The following is an 8,515-nucleotide window of genomic DNA, read 5'->3' on the forward strand; positions in this document are numbered from 1 at the left end:
GTGAAGATCCTTTCATGGATTGAGAACTGGTTAAAGACAGGGAACAAGGGTAGGAATAAATGGTACGCCCATAACTTGAGTACAGATGTGGTCCCCTCATCTCAAAAAAGATATACTGGCATTAGAAACGGTTCAGAAAAGGGCAAATAAAATGTTTGGGGTTTGGAACGGGGTCCATATGAGGAGAGATTAAAGAGGCTAGGACTTTTCAGCTTGGAAAAGAGGAGACTAAGAGGGGATATGATAGAGGGATATAAAATCATGAGTGGGGTGGAGAAAGTGAATAAGGAAAAGTTATTTACTTGTTCCCATAATATAAGAACTAGGGGCCACCAAATGAAATTAATGGGTACAGGTTAAAACAAGTAAAAGGAAGTTCTTCACTCAGCGCACAGTCAACCTGTGGAACTCCTTGCCTGAGGAGGTTGTTGAAGGCTAGGACTATAGCAGGGTTTAAAAGAGAACTGGATAAATTCATGGAGGTTTAAGTCCATTAATGGCTATTAGCCAGGATGGGTAAGGAATGGTGTCCAAGCCTCTGTTTGTCAGAGGGTGGAGATGGATGTCAGGAGAGAGATCACTTGATCGTTACCTGTTAGGTTCACTCCCTCTGAGGCACCTGGCATTGGCCACTGTCGGTAGACAGGATACTGGGCTGGATAGACCTTTGGTCTGACCTAGTATGGCCATTCTTATGTTCTTATGACTGGCAATTGTCAAGAGAGTAGAAAAACTGGCCAGGCTGGTCAAAAACTATCCAGGTGGCAATCCTATTTTCCATGCACTTGCTTAAAATATGGTTTGGCCATAGCCTGGATGTTCCCGCAACTCTGCAGCATATGCCTTACATCACTCTGGCAGTGTGAAAGTGTGTAAATTACATTTATAACAACTTTCTGGGCTCTGTAGTTACCTTGCTGGAGTAATGTCAAGGGGTTTAAATGAAAATAAGGCCCAAAGTGTAGAAGGCAAGTAACAGTTGTGGAATCAGACATATATAGTCTTTCTGCATCCTTATGCATTTGTTTCCTGCTGCTAGGTTAGTTGGATTGTGAAGGGCTCCTCATGTGTCAGCATTAAGAAATTCTCCAGAGACTGAAACTCTATGTTTAACTCAGGCAGCTGCGTTCATGTAGTCAGATTTCCCTTTTAGCCATTCAACATTATCATAGGAATAAATACCCCGTTCCCACATTTTTACAGACAGAAAACAAAACAACAGTTAAAACTTTCAGCTTATCTCACTACACCCTAACTTTCCACAGATCCCAAAGTCCTTCAAAGGATTTGTTCCATAGCTCTTTTTAACTCATGCTGGCTTAAGAGTTGTCAATTAACTTCACCTTCCCTTTCAGAATTGAAGCTTAATATCATGTGATCCAGAGCTTTAAAGGTACGTACCTGTCCTTATCAAAGACAAAAATAATAACCTCCCTTATTCCTGTGTACCACTGGAGTACTATTCTAAAACAAAATGACTTGCTATGCTTTAAAGAAACATGCTTTCTCACGTATGTAAATCTAATTTTGCTGCACTAGGTAGCAAAGAGAACTTGTAGAACTCCACAACCAGTATAGTATGTGCATTCTGGACCAGGTCCAACACTATAGATTGGAGCAAGAGGACTGGATTCAGGGTTTCCCACATCCTAGGTGAGTGCATGAACCACCAGGCTACAGACTTACTCTCATATGTTTTCACTTCTCTTGTGTTCACTCTTTCTTGCTCTGGCCCAATGATGATTTAACTGTTCATCCAGAGTGCAACAGCTTCAACAGGCGAGATTGAGACCACCCCTTTCAGGCTATCCCATAGTCCAGTGGTTAAAGCACTCACCTCAGAGGTGATAAATCCTGTTCAAATCCCTCTGTTCTTTCAAGTGGAGAGGGGACTTGAACAGGGGGGTCTCCCACATCCCAGGTAAGTACCCTAACCCTTGGGCTAAAAGTAATAAGGGAGTTCTCCTCACTTTTTGCTAAAACAGGGTAGGTGCCCAACTCCAGGAGAGGGTTCACACTGAGAGTCGTTAGCACAGACAGGCACCTCCCTGCAGCCTGGACTTAGGCTTCTATCTCCATGAGAGGGCGGGCATAGGACATACCCCTCTGGTTGGCAATTTCCATCAGCTATCTTAAGCAACTTCCTGCCTCGTATGCTGGTTTTGTGGATGGCACTCTCTCTCCCCATTCATTGTGTAGGAGCCAAGGTGCCTAACGAAGGCTATGTGAGGTACAATGATTTCTAGGCACCTAAAGTTAGGTGCTTTGATGCTCGGCATTATAATGTCGTCTTCCTTTGTGCATCCAGGCCATGGTTTCCAAACTAGCCTTCAAATTTCACACCATTGCAGCTCCTTTAGAACTAGCAGAGGTGGGATTCTAGCGTAGACAGAGCTGCAAATGGCTGCTGGCATTTAACCACCATGTCATTTAAGCCTGTTCGTGTAGGTCTAAATGATCTAGTGGTAAACTATCTGATGGTCCTATCTACAACCAAGTCTCTCAATATTGCTAACTCTGGTGGAGCTGCATTAGCAATGGTGAGAAATATTTCTGGAAAAAGTTTGTACAAACAAAGACAGATTTCAAACCTGAAATGTTTAGTTCTATCTAGCAGGAACTGTGTAGCTCCTAGCCAGTGTAGACAGGACTTACCCCATGCTGAAAATTAGTTCACATGTATACATTCTATCTTATGTAGTAATTTGTTTTAACATCGGCCAGAGAAACCCCAATACCAACCTTGGTAGTGAAAAGCAGATTTAACATTGTTTAGACTACGGATGCTAAAGTAGTTGCAAATCTCAAAGAAGTCAAGGTGCTAACTCTTGCAAGCAGAGAAGCTCTCCCAAGCTGGTGTAGAGTCCTGTCTAACGGCCAGTCTGGGCTTATTCTCTTTGGAGCTCAAACATGACAACTCCAGAATGAAATCTGTCTCTACAATTCTAGGCATCTTGAATCTCAAGTGCAGTCTGAAGGGAGCTTTGAAGTTACATTTGGATGTTATCAAGGTTGCTTTGGTTGTTTGGTTTTAAATTCAGTTAGGGTGACCAGATATCCCAGTTTTAAGGGACAGTCCCGATTTGGGGGCTTTTTCTTATATAGGCACCTATTACCCCCACTCTCCCATCCCGATTTTTTACACTTCCTATCTGGTCATTCTAAATTCAGTTGATTTAAAGATGCAGTGGAGGAACTGGAAATAATTTGTCAAGACTTTTTATATTTACTCCATTGCTATCTACCACATTTCTGCTGGATCTGCTGTATGGGGGTGGGAGGAAACGTTGCATCACATTACAATGCGTTGTGTCACACTGTGTCGTATTATACTGTATAAGCCATACGATATGGGCACCGTTCACAAATTTGAATATCCTCTTTCAAATCTAAATTGAAAAATAAGCAAGCTTGTCTAAAGTTTGGTTAATTTTCAGAGGATCAGGTAACTGCTACACATGAAGAATAATGTAAATGACCCTACTGTACTTTGAATTTACTGGCATGAACTGCCTCTTATTAAACGTCAATTATTCCGTTATAGCCTTGTCAACAACAGCAGCAGAGTACTTGCATGACTGCATGCCAAAATATATTACTGTATGTTTCTCTAAACAAAAGCGCACTGTGTAAGGATTATTGTTTTGTCTCTGATATTTACATAGCAAGGATTGGTAAAGTTGCTAAAGCTTCTGGAATAAACTATTTTAAAAAATCTTGATATTTAAATGAGTATTTAATAGATGTTTAAATGTTTCAAACTCTATGCTTTGAGGAGCCTTTTATACCAAGGATCTTCATTGCAAGGAGATTAGACGTAGAGCATTTTAGCGAGTGGCGCAGCAAGGCAAAGGCTACAGCTTCACACAAATGAATCTTAGAAATATAAATAAGTACATGTGGGACAATGAAAGAATTATGGAAAACTTTGCTCTCAGAAACTCAGACACTTTGGGTGTTATAGGTCAGTGTAAGCTGAAGGGGTGACTCAACAGAAATAAAGCAGTTGAATCAGTAAAGCTTTTCAGGGGGAACAAATCTTTATCCATATAAATCAAAACAATGCCTGGCACAATGGGGCCCTGAACCCTGTCTGGGGTCTACAGCAGTGATACTGTGCTACAATAATATTAATTATTAATAAAAAGTCATGATAAGCAAAACCCTCTGACCTTGGAAGGTGTCCCTTTTACTTCAACACCTCGGTGCAGAGCCCTGCCTCCCCTCAGGCATTCTCCACCTTCCATCTCCACATACAGCCATTCAAAACTATATACTCGGGGTGGCCAAACTTACTGACCCTCCGAGACGTATATAACAATCTTCAGAAGTTCGAGAACCAGTTGCACGCATGCTGGGGCTGGGGCTTTTAGCACTCCAGCTGAAGCCCAAAGACCCCCCCCCCATGCTGGGCAGAAGCCCCTACCCCAACAACTTGCTGCAAGGCAGAGGTCTCAAGCTTCCCTCTCAGACTGGTAGGTGGAGAACGGGGGGGAGGGTTGTGGGGGGCTCCAGGAGCCTCCCTTTAATGGTAAAAGAGCCACATATGTCTCTGAGCCACAGTTTGGCCACTCCTATTATATACCCTGACTACTAATGCAAGGGAGAGGAGAACAAAGCTGGAGTTAATTCCTGAATATTAAGGACCAGGTGACAACTAATAAATAATTGTTATAGTCCGTTAAAACAATGCACAAATCCTAGATGACTTAGACCTACAAAACCCAAGAAATTCAGATGTAGCCCTTGCTAAAAGTTAGACTTATGACATTTGTTAATTGTGACTGCAAAGAATGTGATAGACTGCAGGGTTTTATTACTATGGTCGAGATCTTCAGCCTTGCTACAGCCCCTTTATACTTCTCTGGTGGTGCAAGGAAATCATATCATCAGCTTAATTGGCCTCCTAAAGTTTTTCCCAGGTAGCATAGTGGGGATCCTCAGTTGGCCCACAGCCTTGTATCCTCTTCCTGGAAAATGATGGTTAAGTAAAGAGGTTTTTTTGCTAGAGTGTCCCTGAGCTCCAACAGTCTCTGGCTGCCACAATTGCTCCTTGAGGCCATAAACAGCCTAGAGTAATTTAAAGCAGCCCTTACACTATTGTAACATCAACACCTCTGGATGGGTTGTCAGCCGCAGGATCAAATCCAGGGTTTCTGGATCTTTATGTATGAGCCTCTACTGCCCGAGCTAAATTGCCTGGTTCTGTTAGCCAAGGTTGTAGCAGGCTTATCAATATCTAGTTGGTTTTAGCTGCCACTTCAAGGGGATGGAGTGCCACACCAAGCCAAGCATTGTTTACACTAAGTTGCACTGGAGGGCAAAACTAGCCTCCGTATTGGGGAACTGCAAAGGTGGTGTGCAGAAAACCTACCTTTGGGCATCCTACCCTACAAGGAAGCACAGATCACCCAGACCAAAGGATCTGGTCCCATATGTGCTGCAGCTTTTCAGCACAGTAAAATTAAGAGACTCTTCTTACCTCTGAATTTCTTGGAGTTTTTTAGTTTAATCAATCTCTGTTCATATGAATGCTAAATGATACCAAGTAATACCTTGTTCATTAATAATAAAGTCTAGAACTGAGGAGTGCTTCCTACTGCAAAATGGGTAGTACTCTGCCCTGCTTTCTGATTGGCTTTAAGGAGTTTGAATGTATGCCTTATTCAATGCAAAGAGCTGGCAGACTTTGCACATTAAATTCTAAACTGTCTAAGTAGGTGTGAAACTAATTTTGTATTTATTTTTAAAAACCACCCATGATCATTTGGGCCATCCATTTCACTTTGAGAGGCCCTTACCTAGCTGTAGGTGGGCCCCAGGAGACAATAAAGCCCACCTTAGAGGATAATTTCGGAAATATCTTTACCTGAATATTTATATGTTCTGGCATAGCTGTAGCTACTTATCCATGTTCCCAGCCGCAACTTTTCTTAATAAGAAGGCTTTGAAAACTTGCTAAAACTGGACATTAAAAGGAAAACAGAAGTTTTCCTAGAGCAGTGGAATTTTTTAAGTCACATAGTACCTTATTGATGAAATGAGGAAGAAAGCACTTTTCCACCAGACTTTGGAGAGTTTATTTACAAACACAGGATTTTTTTCATTAATGTGTAGGCGAGGCAAACGCTATGACAAGGTTTCCTTCAATGTGAAGACGCTTGCATGGCTTTTAATTTAATCAGTACATGATCTTGTACAGTGACTGTGGTTGTTAGAGTGTGTTTATAAGTAAACAAACCTTTTCAGACCGCTGCTAACGGAGAGAAAAAGTGGTCACAGAGTTCTTCTTTTAAATAAAAGTCTAATCTAATGTGGGAAAATCTGTAGGGTTCTTGTTATCCAGTTTTCAGATTGACTGAATTAAAAGGGCTTCATTTGTTTACATGAGTGCAGTTTAGAGTGGCAAACACCTGTTAACATACCCCAGGCTGACTCTACACAGCCTTCCACATTGCCTAATCATTTATATATCTACCAGTGCTAACCAGTACCAAATTACTCAGGATTCAAACCTGGGTCCACCAATGTCAATAAAAGTTTTGCCAGGATTTCAACTCCCCCACCCCATGTGTTTTACATACATTTTGCACACATGGGAATGACTATACAAGATAGAAGATAGTGGAGAATCAAGTCGCTCATATCCACACAACATGGTCACACACCGTTCTGATTGCACTTGCTCTGATCATGGCTATGCTTTGTCATGGTGTCACATTGTACATTGCCAGTATGCAATCTTTGCCTCTGTCCTTCTGTGCAATCTCACAATGCTATTGTTCATTATTCTGTGACAATGTTGGGAGATCAGAAGATTGCCTTTGTCACCATGGGCGGTGGGTATCACAGGCCAGGGGAGGCTGAGACTCCCCAAACAGCCTGCTGTGGCCCCGCCCTGCTCCACCCCCAGGCTCCCTTCTGCCTACTTCTAGTTCCCACTCTTCTGCTGGGGCAGGCTGGCCTGTGGCCAGGATTCAGGTGGCTGGAGCTGGTGTGTGCTCCAGTCTGCAGCCAGGACCTGGGCGGCCCAGGGCTGGGGGGCTAGCAGCTGCATTTGGGGGCCTCTGGGCTCTGGAGGGGTAGGGGTGGGAGGACTGGGGCCTTGGGCAGAAGGGGAGGGGCCAGGGGATGGCTTCCCCTAATAGGTAGTTCACGTGCCCCCCATGTTTGTCATCCTGTCCAGCCACTTGCATGCTGGTTACCTGCAGTGCCGAGAGGATGAAAAATACAACTTCAATAATATTTCCAAAATATATAAACATATTTTGCGTCCCATAGGGATTTACCTGCTCAACACAAAGAGCAAAATCAATGGTATATACACACACGCATGTGCTTGTGCACAGAGGCCATTCCCTTCCCCCAATGCACTTAATGTCAGTTCATTCACTACTTCTTCAGCACTTCCCAAACTCCTGAGATCTGAAAATGAGAAAAATAAAGAGTGCCATTAGTTAAAGGTTACACAGCAAAACCTCTTACCTCAGTGTACTGACAATCCATAGGTGCACCAGTATCTACTCATCCCCCCATCCCAAATGAGGAGTAATACATTCCCTGCCATAGTACAGTAGATGGTAGAGAGGGCACGTCGAGGAGCCTGAAGTGATATTCTCCTGCTGGACTTAACCTGGAGCATTCCTGGCTCTGGCTCCCATGAAGAAAGATGGAAGGAAATTAGTAATTTACCTACAAATTGCCAAAGCAAGAACAGAATAAATAAATTAAAGAAATACATTTAAACTATGTTAAGTACGAAAAACAAAATAGGAATTACGGAAAAAAAGAAGAAACCCCAGCTCCTTGTATGGTAATTTGTCCCTGAAGAGTGAAGGGAATTTGTTTCAAATGGAACTATGCAGTCTCAAGACAGCCCTTTTTGTACCAAGGCAAAGGTACACTTAGGCTAAATCCTTCCGTCCTCTCAGTTGTTACTAAGACAAAATCCTATTGACTTCAATAATGAATGAGCTAAAATTGACCCAGAACAGAAACATTGACTACTATCACTTAAAGCTGAGAGTATAATTTGCAGTGAGTAATTAATGCAACTAATTGTGCCTCTTTTGTGCTCATGGAATGTTCATGAGCAGATGGTGATTTCCCCCAATTTATTTATTGGCATTTATCTGATTGGTGTCTTTTTTTTTTTAACTTTGTGCATTGATGGTGAATATTTGAAGCTTGAGCTGTGTTGCTTAGTTATGATTGGACAGAATAGTCATAGAATTGTTTCTGCTCCCAGTCCCTGGCTAGTTGAGTATGTGAGAACTTCTTCACTGTGGTGGATACTTGCATTTATAAATTAACAAGTTGATTTCCATTAATATTTACACACGTGACTTTGAAATGCAATGTCTGTTAATAGGGAAGGGAAGCTCAATCTTTTGAACAAGAATGAACACTAAAGGGGAATGAACATGGACAAAGTGAAGTGATTTGAAAATTAAGTTGAATATTATTGGACTTTTTTGTATTATTAACCCATTCTGCAACCTAAATATAAGTTGTC

This window comes from Dermochelys coriacea, chromosome 1 (assembly GCF_009764565.3).
Source record: "Dermochelys coriacea isolate rDerCor1 chromosome 1, rDerCor1.pri.v4, whole genome shotgun sequence".
Taxonomy (NCBI): Eukaryota; Metazoa; Chordata; order Testudines; family Dermochelyidae; genus Dermochelys; species Dermochelys coriacea.